We start from the raw sequence: 15083 nt of genomic DNA, 5'->3' as shown, positions 1-15083 counted from the left end.
GGGGTATTTGGCTTTATGTTCCTCCAAGCAGTTTGTAACAGACCAGAACTACAAAAAGTCCCATGCAAGCTTTCAGAAAAGGTAAAGCCAACGGTTTGAAAGGAATTTTACCAACTCTAGGAAGCTTTAAACTAATTGGATTGAATAATACACCTAATAAGTATTTTCGCAGACTTGTATATGGCTGGTTTCATTAATACAGTATATCATTTATTTGATGTATTATGCATAGTTGAGCTACAGAATATTGTAGTATAAATCTGGGATGTATACCGTACTAGTTATTCATCTTATATGTATATTGACTTGAAACGGTTTGGAAACAATGTATGGTAGAGTAATATGTTTGATCGAGTTAAGAGTTTAGCTTCTTCTTTAGATCTGCTATGTGTTTTGTATATATACTTGTGGGGACCTAGAATTCGAGCTCAGTGGGCTTTTTGGGCCTTTATGAATGTTCATGTAAAAGATTATTGGGAATGAAATTGCAATTGATATTTTAGATTGTGTGTGTGTGACGTTTGTAGTTCTTCCCTGATCACTTAGGCCACTGTTCCTGTGAGGCACCTGTGTCACATTACATGGGACCTCATCTCTACATCCATGCCTGCATAGATTCCTGATGGAAGGTCTTTTCTTTTCCACCTGCAGACCAACCAAAATAGGACGTATCCATGGGGAGTCATTGACCATGATCCTGGACGTGGCAGCAATGAAGAATAGCTTTAATATAGGAATACTACTGATAATGCTACAAGTGTTTATTACCAGTTTAGGTTTAATCTTCCTGGTACATTTTTTATTTGATGAAATAAGTCTATGATTGGAATAATGTCTGTACCTTTGGCATAGGATATTCCTTTTGTGTTTCACAAGTATGATAATGTATAATACAAGGATGACCGGCTGCGATGTTACATTAATGTCTAGGAACCCAACACATGATAGAGTCTTTGCTGTAAAATCATTTGAATAGATTATTATTTCATTGCTATTTCTGTCTTCATTACCAAGAGCAGTCATTTAATTTCCTGGAATGAAGGGTTTAGATAAAACATATCCATTGGTTTCTATTGGATCCGAGCGCCTTTTATTCCTGAGTTCCAGTGAGTAGGTTACTCAGAATTTACCCTTCATTCCTAGCAGAAACTTCTTTATACGAGCGCGTCTGAAATAAATCTCCCTGTGGCCATGGTTTGACTTTAGCTTCAGTTTTGCCTTAATTGCATTAGCTTGGCTGTCCTAAAAAGTCAGAAAGAAGCACTTATAAGGCTGCTAAATATAGAAAACGCAACCTATTGCTTCATACGAAACCATTTAGAGGATTGACTGTAACCTGTTGCTGTCACTATAGTCTGCTCTCAGATTAATGCAGGGAGAGGCGTCCAGAAGCCCCAGATAAACATCAGTAGGAGCCAGGGGTTCATTGACAATTGAATCACAAGAGGAAATAATGTGCTTGCAGGGGATGAGCTGAGATTTCGGAAAAGGAAATGTCCAGTGCAAATTCGATAAAGTTATTTTATAAAGAATTAAGCAGATGTTCTGCCTCATTTTACTGGTGTTCTGTAACCGGTTTCTGTTACCAGATAATCTCTATGAGCTTTTACATGGTGATTAAAGCAACAGTTCTGATCATTGCATTGTTCTGTCTAAGAATGGAGCTGATTTGATGCCCTTCGTTATTTCCATTGGACCAGGCAAGAAATGCTCCCAGGTGTGCAGTGACATTCAGAAGAGCGCTGTCAGCATATAAACTAGCTCCCTATTCAGTGGATGTATATTTGTATATATGTATAGAACCAGCAAACATTCTTTACAGAGAAACTGTAAAAAAAAAAAAAAAAAAAAAAAAAAAAATCATTTTAATTTTACGTATATTGCTGATTTAGCAGAATCCTAGAATTCTATGAGCATACGAGTTAATTACCACCTTTTGTCACTATAGAATTTTTACGCCTATTCTGTGCCAACTGATTTTTTTAGATTTCTCTTGTCAGTTTAGCCTCATTTTTTTCCTGAGACAAAGATCAAAATTATCTGCTTTGACACAGATTTAAAAGATATCCTGATAACTTGCAGCTGCCAACAGAGCTTACTAGTATTACTACTACTACCACTGCTTCTACCACTATTACCACTACCAGTACTACCACTACTTATACTACCTCTACCACCAGTACCACTACTCCTACCACTAATACTACCACTATTAATACCACTACTAATACTACCATTAATACAACCACTAATAATACTACCTCTACTACTACCACCACTACTACCATTAATGCTACCACTACTACTGCCACTACTAATACTACCTCTACCACTACTACCAACACTACCATTAATGCTACCACTACTACTAATACTACCTCTACCACTATTACTACCACTACTACTAATACCGCTAGTACTACCACTACAGCTACCATTAATGCTACCACTACAACTAGTACTACCACCACTACTACAACCACCACTAATACTACCTCTACTAATACTACCACTACTACTGCCTACTGTCCTATTATTACAGTTGGTGCATTGCAGTATTCATTAAGCTCCTATGCTCCCTCTAGTGGTGGTCACATGTAGCCAGTGTTTTATATTTCCAATATGTCTATGCTTGAGGTTTGGAGCGCTGTATCAGAAAAGCAAAGAAACAAACAATTTACAGATATAATAAGAAATAAATCCAGAAAGCATTTCTAACCTATATAATTTAATATAAAGTGGTGTTCAGTTGTGGAATTTCTCTTTTAAGGAAAAAAGGAAATGACCATTGATTGATTGCCCTCCATGTGATTTACACGTTTAGTAAACTAAGCTTTAGGGCAGTTTCACTCGTCAGTGGCTCCGGTACGTGTAGTGACAGTTTTCTCACGGACCGGAGACACTGACACACGTAGACCCATTCAAAAGAATGGGTCTATGCAGATGTCAGCGGGTTTTCACGGGCCGTGTGTCCGTGTGCAAAACACGGAGACATGTCCGTTTTAACGCCTAATCTGGAGCTTTGCCCAGTTCTTCCCACTTGCCCTGTAGCGGTGGCAAGTGGGGTAATAAGTGGTCAATGGCCCCTTACCAGCCTGAGAATATCAGCCCTCAGCTGTCGGCTTTAGTCAGGTTGGTTGTCAAAAATAGGGGGGACCCCACGCCGTTTTTTAAAATTATTTATTTAAATAATTAGAAAAACAGTGTGGGGACCCCTCTATTCTTCACAACCAACCTGGCTGACGCTGACAGCTAAGAGATGCAGCCCCCAGCTGTAAGTTTTGTCTGGTTGGTTATGAAAATGAGGGAAACCCCACGTTGGGTTTTCATTCATTCTGCTCTCCTGCCAGCAGAGCAGGAGAGCAGAATCACAGCCGCGGCCACCACCAGCCGCCGGGAACAGCGCTTACAGTAGCACTTCTTCCCGGCGCCGTCCGTATGGTCCTGATGCGGCACACGTGTGCCACACGGAGGTACCACGTGTCCACACGGACACGAATAGCTCCGGTACCATTTTTTCCAGTACTGGAATTATCTGAACATGTGAAACCGCCCTTAAAGGAAGTGAATGGACAGTCATATCCACAGGCCAAAGAAAAGGAAAAAGGGCTACATGTGCACAGAAGCTTTCTATAGGAACTTCATACTTTGGGAACTACATGTCAGTGTTACCTATTTACCAGCTAACACAAGCTTATGAAGCTCCTGGGTAGATGTTCAGAAAGCTGCTGCTCACATTGTCTCAAGTTATTGTGCAGGAAAACCAAGGTTATATCTCTGAATAGTCGGAGGAACTTATTTTTCAAACAATTTATTCATCATTATGTTCAACAGAATATACTAAAATGGGAAGTGGTTGCTAGCAACTCTGACCTTGTAGTATCACTAGCTACCACAGCCATTAGCAGTGCCAGGAACATAGTCAGAACAACAGTACCAGACACAATAGAATGTGTGAGTAGCAAGGGACCTCCAGGGTCATCGTGTCCAATACTCACATATCAGATGGCTACATAAGATTACCAGACACCATTACATAGCCAGTACACCCTTATTATCTTGAACCAAATTTCACAATACAAACTGCATACATTAGTAAATCTCATGGATGTGAAGAGGCTGGTGTACTTACTTCAAATAAATGTGTGGCTGTATAAACCTTTTTTTAACGTTTCCCTGACATCTATGAAAAAGAGTACAGAGTTGCAGTTAGAACTGGAATCCTGAAATGCTCATGTTCATATCAATCTTTTCTAAAAGGATTGTACAGTCATTCTGACATGGATTTTCAAAATAAGTACACCAGCCTCATTTAATCTGAGAGATCTATTTTATAACATATTTAGTTTATATAATGAACTCTGGAGACAGATGGTCTACTCCCATACTCCTCCACACCATTCAGAACTTGCAAGTAACATGCATAGATCCAACCAGAGGGGCCACTTCATTATATTTTATTCTTCCTGCGCCGACCACACTGATGGAGATAAGCAGATGATTATTGTTATAAGTTAGCAATCTTTTCCTCAAGCCTAAAAGGAGTGGGTAACCTTTCTACCAGTCATGGTGGTAATGCATTAAACGATGTCTCTTTATACTGCTTCATAACATGATTTTCTTTGCTGCCTGGAGAATGTTACTCTGGTAATTTGACTTTACTAAAGCATATGTAGGAGTTTGGCCATAATCATATCTTGTATCGATTGACATAATAATAGAACAGAAGACTGGAAGAAATTCACCAGGACGGCCGTCTGTCACCATGTGTGGGAGATTAATTACTGTATTAGTGAGATCACTTATTGGAGAAGAAGGGTTTTGTATGTATTCATTTCATCTTACGTGATAAGGAACACGTTCATTAAAGGCAAGAAAAAGCCTCATAGCTTGGATTTTAGATTAAGGCCACGTTCACAGGTTCAGTATTTGGTCAGTATTTTACCTCAGTATTTGTAAGCCGAAACCAGGAGTGGAACAATCAGAGGAAAAGTATAATAGAAACACGTCACTACTTCTGTATTTATCACTTACTGCTGGTTTTGGCTTACAAATACTGAGGTAAAATACTGACCAAACACTGAGGTAAAATACTGGCCAAATACAGAATGTGTGCACGTGGCCTAAGGCTCCTTCCTCACACTTTTTTCTGCACTCAAAGGGCATGTTCACACATAATACCTTATACTTTCTGCATAATGATGCAGGATATGGGCTCATCCTCACTTGTGAGAGACTCGCATGATTCTCGGACGAGTCTCTCGCATGAAACCTGGCACTGCCGCCGGCACTCGGACCGGAGCGTGCGGCTACATGTATTTCTATGCAGCCGCACGTTCCGGTCCCAGTGCCGGCTGCAGTGCCAGGTTTTCATGAGAGTCTCTCACAAGTGAGTATGAGCCTTATGACTGGAAATCTGTTTTGGAAATCAAGTGTGATGTCAATGGGGAAAAACTGCAGTCAATATGCCGACTTGTTTTGCTGCTGTTTATAAAAAACACATTGCAGGTAACAGAATGCAAGGAAAAAAATTCACCATATGAATGAGATTTTAGAAATGCACTGTGTGAGCAAGCCTTAAGGGTGACTGATTTCCCATTACAGTTAGGGTGTGTGCACACGCTGGGGATTTTTCCACGCGGATTTGTCAAAAACCGCAGGTAAATCTGCAGTTTTTCTGCAGTTTAGTCTGCGGTTTTCCCCTGCGGTTTGACACCTGTCATGGAGCAGGTGCCAAACCGCAGCGGAATCCGCACAAAGAATTGACATGCTGCAGTTTTGAAACAGCAGCAAATCTGCGTGGAAAAATCTGCACTGTCTGCACTGCGGTTTTCATTTTTCATTGATTTTAATGGTGCTGTACACCGCAGCAGAAACTGCTGCGGATCCGCAGGACCAAAACCGCTGCGGATCCGCAGCAGAATCCGCAGCGTGTGCACACACCCTTAATGTTGCAGAAAGTTCTGTCACTTTCCTATTTCATCTGAAACAACCTCATTCAGATGAATGGAACTGGTTATCAAATGCAGAAATTTCTGCAACAAAATGTGTATAGTGTGAATTCACATGAATTGGGGCCAAAAACTACTTGCCACACCTTAAAGCATGATTAAAGTGCAGCTGAGCCCGGATTGCAACAAACAGTGTGTCCCCGATTTATTAAGACTGGCATTTTTCACGTTGGTCTTGATGAGGAAGCGTGGTGGAGGGCAATGCATTCCCCTGTTAATGAATCAGGCAAGGTGTTAACTGGCATGTGCCTTCTTATGTGCCTCACCACCATTCCTACTCCACTTCCGTCAGTATGCCACCACTCATCATAAATTTGACGAGCAGAGGTCGCCAATCATTGTCACTTCCCCATCCCTCCCAAGCTCCACTTTGTCCGAGCTAGGCAAAAATGGTGTGAAAACACCAAAAAGTACTACTGTAAAGTAACATTTGGCCACAGCATTTTTTTACTAATATTGCTGACAAAAAGCAGTGTTTGAAACCACCTAAGGGTATGTTCACACTGCATCATGTTACACCTCACCCTTTTTAGGCTGATTTGCTCAAAAAAGGCATAAAAAGTGCTAAGAAAATGATCAAAAGAATTGTCTTATTAATTTGTATGGGACTATGCATTGCTGTTCATATATTCAGACTTTTGAACAGTTTTTAAACATTTCAGGGTGTCAGGGTAACCCCGCTTTTGTCTCTCAGTTCCAGTTAGGAACTTGCAGCTCTCTGGCACTCCCTTACCCTTAGGCCAGTCAGGGAACTGCACCTAGCATAAGTAGTCACCGGAATGGCTTCCTTGTCACTCACTGGCTATTGGGCACTCTGCAGTGAGGGTGGTATGTGTATCACCAGTCCCAGGCCAGGAATACACACAGTAACCTCCGATCCGTCACTGTCAGGGTTCCCCAATAACACCAGGATGACACGCTGCCACCAGTCCCTCGTTTGATACCAAAACCTATATCGGGTCAGGAACCAACCCAAGGTAGTGGGATTTTGCGCAGAGAATGTGACAGTTCGATCATAGAGCAAAAAGAACGAAACTAGCACATTTATAAGTTATCTCCAGAAAATATCGTCAGTGTTTGCAAAAAATACAAAAGGAGACAAAATACTATATGTACAGACAGTTGAAAATAAAAGGGATTAAAATATGAAACTTACTCTCAGTCACAGGTATGATGTCTTGATAAAGGGGAGGAGAGCCATCCCAAAGCAATGGATCAGCAGCACAACCTGTTGTCTAGCTGACTCTCTGACGTCTCTGCATTTCGATTTTGTGCTTTGGACACAAACCTAGGGTGTCCTCCCTTGCTGACCTCACTGGTGGGCTGGGCTAAAGGATGTACACCCCGTTTGAAAATTATTTAAAACTCCTATCTTCCATATTTTTGGCTGGAAAGCTCACAGGCGACAATAAGAGCATCACATTTTCCCCTGCGAAGTGACCAAATATGAGACCAAATATGGCATGACTGCATGTTACTGGGGGCAAAAAGTTATTTCCCAGGTTTCTGATGGCCCTAAAGGCCACAAAACATTGCCATGTGTAAGCCCAATTACCCTGGGCCTGGAAATCTACTTTTCCTGTCTCTAGGATTATCGTGTGTTATGGAATTCGACCTGGAATATTAAGCCTGATAGACAAAGCCGTTTTGGAGGGAAAAATCCACACTTAACTCTACAAGAGCAATAAAAGTGACCATTTGGCTGAAGGGGGAAAGTGGATAGAATTTCATGGAGGGAGACTCATGGGGCTGGCAGTAGTGTGTGGGAAATGCAGCAGGAACTGGGTTTTTCACAACCCAATGGGGGGGGGGTAACAGGCAGCTCTGTATGTCTACAAAGGACAATAGGAGATAATTCATATTTCCCTGACACAGGGTTTCAAAGATGCAATAGAAGTCACTGGGAAGTATAAAATTGACACCTGGAACAAGGCATCTTTTTGAGCATTTTGTCAGCATTTTTGCTTCATTGCTTAATGAATTTAAAGAGAACTCTGGTAAGCGGCAGTAAAAACTTGCACAAATACAGTTGAAAAATGCACAAAAAATGCACCATGTGCTCAGTGTCCGCCTGTGAACTGCTATTCCCTATCTGAGGGTACTTTCTCAAAAAATAATCTTTTAATAATTAATTACCTGTACAGTAGGCTGCATACACACTGTACTAATTGTATTTGTCACAGACATCTATATATCTACCTATTCTATCTATATTTACTGTATGTAATCCATTTTTCTATCGTGACGGCACCTGCAGTGATTTTACAGTACACGGCACATGAATTGCTGGCTTTTCTTGTGTGTATATATGTATGTATGTGTGTGTGTGTGTATGTCCGGGATTGGCATCCGCAACGTCGCAGCTACAGCCACAAAATTTGGCACAGTCACATGTCTGGACCCCGAGAGTATCCTAGGCTATGTTGTGAGGCGAAATTTTAACCCCGCGTGTTCCAATTCACCAAACAATTTAGCCCCTATCTACATAATGGGGAAAAAGTGTGTGTGTATCAAGCCCCGCCCCTCATTATGATGTCATAATGATTGCCATGGCAATGCTGATGTCATCATAGGTTGCAAGCCCCGCCGCTCATTATGATGTCATAATGGTTGACTATGGGATGGAGGATGTGTGATGGGTATATGGGCACTGGACTATGGAATGGAGGATATGTATGATGGGTATATGGGCACGGGACTATGGGATGATGTGTGATGGGTATATGGGCACTGGACTATGGGATGGAGGATATGTATGACGGGTATATGGGCACTGGACTATGGGATAGCGGATATGTATGATGGATATATGGGCACAGGACTATGGGATGGAGGATATGTATGATGGGTATAGGGGCATGGGACTATGGGATGGAGGATGTGTGATGGGTATATGGGCACGGGACTATGGGATGTAGGATAATTATAATTTGCTATAACTAACCACAGTTAGTTACTATGCCCGGGCAGCGCCGGGCTCTTCAGCTAATATATAGATATGGATTCGCTATGGTAGGTAATGGCAGGGCTGCAGTAACGAGGCAACACACAGGCTTAAAGTCCAATTTCAGTGGCTTAATGTCACGTTGCAAACAGCAGATTAACAGAAAGTAAGGAAAAACATAAATATACTCCAGCTCAGAGAACCACTGGTCCCAGACTAACCCCTTTCACGGGACGGGCTTAACTAAGCGGCTGCCAGGTCCGCGGCATCCGCCAGGTGCCATTCCCAGGGTTGTTGAGAGTCTTGCTGCTATAGTCCTGCAGCACGGGAATCCTATATACAAGTTCAGACTAAGTCCAGGCAAGTATCTGTAACTTCCAGACACAACCTCCATTACATAGCCCATAAGCCCCTCCCACAAGTGAGGTAGACATCACATGGGCTGACCACGTGACCATGACATCATCGCAGGTCCTGTCTTTAGGGAAATACCCGGCCAAACATTAATCTGCTGGGAGAAATGTATCTCTTATCCAATAAAACACCCTTTACTGTACCACAATATATATATATATATATATATATATATATATATATATATATATATGTCACTGACATCTATGTATCTATGTATTCTATGTGTATATATGTATTCTATTCTAACCTGTCAGTGTGATTGGCGATTCTCGGTGACATGCTGCAATTTTACAAGCACGCTGAATGCGCCCGAGAAAATAAACAGTGATGTGAGCTGTCCCATAAATACTGGGCCGAGTACTATGCGATGTTTTCTCGCATAGCACTCGCCCGTATTCTACGGTAATGTGACGCTGGCCTAAGGCTATGTGTGCACTCTGTGTTTAGACACTGATGCAGCCGCTTAATTTTCCGCAATGAAACTACTTTGGGAAAGCACCAGCAGTCATTTTCATGAAGTGGCATCACCAGCGGCTTTATCGTTCTTGTGGTGGCTCAGCCGCTAGAGTCTTTTACTCTATACTGTGAAGTATAGAGAGCGGGCAACTCCCCAGCGAAAGCCACCTGATTATTTAGTGTGTCCCTTCTTTTAACCAAGCTGTGAAGTGTTTAAAAGAGATGACATTTGACAGAACACGCACACGGCAATGTCGTTTTGACAATGTCTAAAACACTGTTTGAAAATGTGTTTTTCTACAGATTCAGTTCACATTGTTTTTTTTTTTTCAAAAATTCACACAAATCCCATTTTTACTACAACTGTGGCAAAAAAACAAAACAAAACACCACAGACACAATGTGTGAATGCAGCCTAAATTAAAAAAAAAACCCTGTTAAATATTATATAGTTCATTTAGATGGAAATGCAACTTTTGCTAATTTACAGTTGAGAAGTCATTAAAATACAACAAATATGAACCTTCAATTATATTAAAGAAGACCTGTAACTTGCTCAAACAAATTGAGTTAAATACCTTAAAGATCATTGAGCTCCCCTGGTTTTGTCTCTTTTCAATGTTGCACTGTATCACTCTATTGCATAGATATTCACCTTTGCTTTTGGAGAGCAATATTTAAAATTGTTTGCACTTGTAGTTCAAATGAGAGTTTCTTCAGAGTCTTCTTGTGCTCTTTTACCCTTCTGTCATACACGGTGTCAATCACACCTCAACAGCTGATATAGTAGGCTCTGACACTGCTGATCTGTGATTGTATATATACCAACACCAATGAGAACAAGTGTAACAAGTCCAATGTAAAAATAAAATCACAATCTTTATTATAAACAGATGAGGCACAATACAGCTAAAAAGTGACACTACAGAAATGGCAATGTATAGTGAGCCACAAATATATCAATAATGTATATATAGATAAAGTAACACATTGGTAATGTGAACACCAGTGTTGCATAGGCAAAGATAATACATGAAAGTGCCATCAGAATGAAGGGAAAAATCCCTGGCTATACCATCAGAAGTGAAAATACTGCCTAGACATAAGTGGTAGAATCACATACCTAATGAGGGATGCAGCACAGTATACACGGCTGTTGCTAATGTTTTTGCACTGACGACTCGATGTTCCTGGGGTTGGAAATATGTGGAAGTATGTAACTGTGCTGCACACTGTGTGCCTCACTGCTGTCTTGGGGAAAACCACTGTTAAGATTGTCTACAAGCGTGATTCGATACTTCAGCATGGGCATGTCCCTTTCAAAGGGGGAAGCATCTAGCAAAATTTACTCTTGTACTATGGATCTAACCGAGTGGCAATCCAGTAGTCAGCACTATTTCTAATCCTAACAATATAGCTCCTGCACCTTCACTAACAGTTTTCTGGCACTATGAGCCCCCCTTGATCAATGTAATACACCATGCCACAGCACCCACCTGTGCGATGATAGTCCGGAACTTCGAGATGTTGTTATTCCTTCCACATAGTCCTCTAATACTACCACTTGCTCTGGGACCACCACCTCTTCATGCATACTATTCAAAGTGTGCTGTAGCATGTAGATGACCAGAATAGTGATGCTGATGATGGCATTGTCAGTGCTAACCATCTTCAAAACTGTGCAGAAAGGTGCAAAGGTCCTTCATCTGTGCCCAGTCTGCAAATGTGATTTGCACCACGTCCATACTACGTTTTCCCAGGCTATCCAAAAGGACATACTGCACCAGGGCTCGTGGCTGCTGCCACAATCGCTACATATTGAGAGTGGAATTCCACTGTGACAGCACATCGCTTGTCAAACGGTTAATTGGTAGGCCGAAAGACTTCTATAGCGATGCAAGTCAATGACCTGCGGTATGCGAATGGCGGAAGTGAGCACACAGCAACTGTGCTTTCTGCAGCAGCCCATCCAGACCAGGATAGTGGCAGAGGAATTGCTGTACCACCAGGTTGAGGACATGAGCCATGCAAGGCAATTGTGTGAGGATGCTCCGGCGTAGGGCCTCCACAAGGATTACACCGTTATCGCACATGGCCTTCCCTGGCTCCAGGTTCAGTGGAGACAGACATTGCTCAAACTCAGGCTGGATAGCTGTCCACAATTCTTGAGCTGTGTGACTGCGATGTCCAAGGCATATTAATTTAAGCACTACCTGATTGCGGTGATCCCTGGCTGTGCAGTACAGAGGTGGAGGGATTCTCTCTGCACTGTTGGAACCAGTGTCTAATTAAGGGGCCAGTTGAGGAAGCAGGTGGAGACCCTAGAGGAGGTGGAGGAGGCGGAAGCAGTGGAGGAAGTGTTAGATACTGAGATTTGTCCTTTAAGCCTTGGAAATTCCAAGAGTTGTGGAGCAGCACCTTGCCCACTTTATGAGTTGTCCTAGGCCAAGAGTATAGATGGAAAAAAAGTAGGGGCCCCAGGACAGAGCCTTGGGGGACTCCAACAGAGGGGGCGGGATGAGGAGGTAGTGTGGAAGTGGGAAACGCTGTGTGGTCAGAAAGGTATGAGGAAATACAGGACAGGGCAAGGTCTTTGATGCCAAGGGAAGAAAGAATCTGTAGCAGTAGGCAGTGGTCAACTGTGTCAAAGGCAGAGGACAGATCAAGAAGGAGGATGGAGAACTGTCTGTTAGCTTTGGCTGTGAGTAAGTCATTAGTAGTTTTGGTCAGGGCAGTTTCAGTGGAGTGGTGGGGGGAAGCCAGATTGCAGGGTGTCAAGGAGGGAGTTAGATGAAAGGTGGGAGGAAAGTTGAGCAAGGACATACTGTTCAAGGAGTTTGGAAGCAAACGGGAGCAATATGGGGCGATAGCTGGGCATAGCAGTTGGGTAAAGGTTTGATTTTTTGAGGATTGGTGTTATGATGGCATGTTTGAAGGCAGAGGGGAAGGTACCAGAAGTTAGGGATAGGTTAAAGAGATGGGTTAGGGCTGGAATGATCATGTTAGTGAGGTTGGGGAGCAGGTGGGAAGGGATGGGGGTCGAGTGCACAGGTGGTGAGGTGTGATTTGGAAAGGAGATGAGTAAGCTCTCCTTCAGTGATGTTGGAGAGGGAGGTTGTTAGGGAATGGCAGAGGTCTGGTATGTGGAGTGGTTGGGGTGGTGGAACTGTAAAGGTTTGCCTTGTTTGGTCAATCTTGTTTTTGAAGTAGGTGGCAAAGTCCTCAGCAGGGATGATAGGAGTTGGAGGTGGCAGTGGTGGGCGGAGGAGAGAGTTAAATGTGCTGAACAGTTGTTTTGGGTTGTGGGATAATGGAGTTACAAGGATTGTGAAATAGGTCTGTTTAGCAGAGGTGAGGGCTGATTTAAAGGCAAGTGTAGCTTGATTGAAAGCAGTGAAGTTGTCTGGCAGGCGTGTTTTCTTCCAACGCCGCTCCGCGACCTTGGATGCTTGTTGAAGTTTTTTGATGAGGTTGGTGTGCCAGGGTTGCCTATTGGTTTGTCGCACTTTGCCATGCATGAGAGGAGCGACTGAGTTTATGGCTGATATGAGGGTGGTGTTGTAGAAAGCGGTGGCACTGTCCATGTTGTGGAGTGAAGATATGGAGGACAGACGTAGAAGAGAGTCTGAGAGTCTGTGAATGTCTAGGTGTGTGAGGTTTCTGCGAGAATGTGCTAGTGGCTGGACATGGGGGGCAAGTGAGAAGGACAAGGATGAGAAGGTGAGTAGATGGTGGTCAGATAGGGGGAAGGGAGAGGTTGTGAGATTAGATAGGGAACAGAGGCAGGTGAAGATGAGGTCTAATGTATGTCCATCTGTGTTGGTGGCTGTGGATGACCACTGAGTAAGTCCAAAGGATGAGGTAAGTGACAAGAGTTTGGAGGCTGCTGGCTGGTGGGTGTCAATGGGGATGTTGAAGGATAATGATTAAGTACATATACTCACATCATCCATCACCAAGAGGCTTTTAAACATCATCCATCTGGAAATTCAGAGAAGCAACACCAAGACAGAGAACCCTTGGGAAATTCACAACACTGCACGGGCGTCCCCAATTATGCAGGTATCAACACTGTACAGGTATCCATGTTTTTGCTTCTGTCTTAGTCATGTTTCTCTGACCTTATATAGTGATTTGCACTGTGTGTAAAGGTGGTTTTACACATAGCGATATCGCTAGCAATATCGCTAAAGCATCACCGATTTGGTGACGCAGCAGCGATATCGCTAGCGATATCGCTATGTGTGATACTTACCTCCAACCGGCTCCCCTGCTGTCTGTCGCTGATCGCGCGAGATTGGCCGGCTCCATTTCTTGTCGGGCGCTTCCTGCTGGGCTTCTTGCTGGCGCCGACGAGCGACACGTGGATGCGGGCGGGAGGACATCAGGATCGCCTCATCTGAAAGGTAAGTAACGACCTCTGTATCGCTGCTGTATCGCTGTGAGATCTGCCTGTGTGGCAGCTCACTAGCGACCATTTAGCGATGCACCAGCAATCCTGACCGGGTCGTATCATGGTCAGGATTGCTGGTGCATCGCTAAATGTAAAGGGGCCTTTACTCTAGTTTCACTCTGCCCTTCAAGTGGCCAGTTTTCAATGTAGGATGAACCGAGATACCAGGCGAACATCAAACAATGAGAAAAGCCCGCATGGATTTAGATAAAACCACCACAGAGAGAGGTTAAGTAAACCTTAATGCTTTACAATAACAAACCACAAACATATGGAAACTTAAAACTGTTTGTGAGGTGAAAGGGTTTCAAGTAATAAACACACAGTTCTCAAGATTGTGTCACTATGAGCATTGTCTGTCTGTCAGAACTGTATGACTAGAGATGCTCTGTAATGGTCTGAATTAGAGTTAAGCGACTTTTGGTTTTTTAGGGTCGACTTTCGTTTCGTGAAACCCGACTTTTCCAAAAGTCGGGTCGAGCAAGATCGGCCGATTATAGGGAAAAGTCGGGGTCGTCCCGAAACACGAAACCCAATGTAAGTCAATGGGGAATAAAAGTCGGCAGTGAGAGGAGGACAGGAAACACACCTACAGTGCCCATTTGAATGTCAAAAGCATCAATTCTTCTTACTTAAGCTTGTCAACCTTAATTAACTTCATAATACAAGTTACGCACTGAAAAATGGGGGTTATTTGGCTAAAGTTGTGGGGGGGTAGGGCTGGCACCAGGTTTTCATGTGCCCTGGGCGAAAGAGCGCCCCTTTAACACATACCACAACTCATACGGCAGAGAAATAGCGG

General features: G+C 43.0%; 1 protein-coding gene across 2 annotated transcripts in view; it reads left to right on the top strand.

The window, feature by feature from the left end:
- FGF12 (fibroblast growth factor 12) overlaps positions 1 to 15083 on the top strand; it is a 725478-nt gene that overhangs the window by 220254 nt on the left and 490141 nt on the right. The window lies entirely within an intron of this gene.

Source organism: Dendrobates tinctorius, unplaced genomic scaffold (assembly GCF_039654945.1).
Source record: "Dendrobates tinctorius isolate UK_male_01 unplaced genomic scaffold, ASM3965494v1 ptg000060l, whole genome shotgun sequence".
NCBI lineage: Eukaryota > Metazoa > Chordata > Amphibia > Anura > Dendrobatidae > Dendrobates > Dendrobates tinctorius.
The sequence above is the reverse complement of the archived record's forward strand: the minus strand, read 5'-3'. Positions and strand labels throughout refer to the sequence as shown.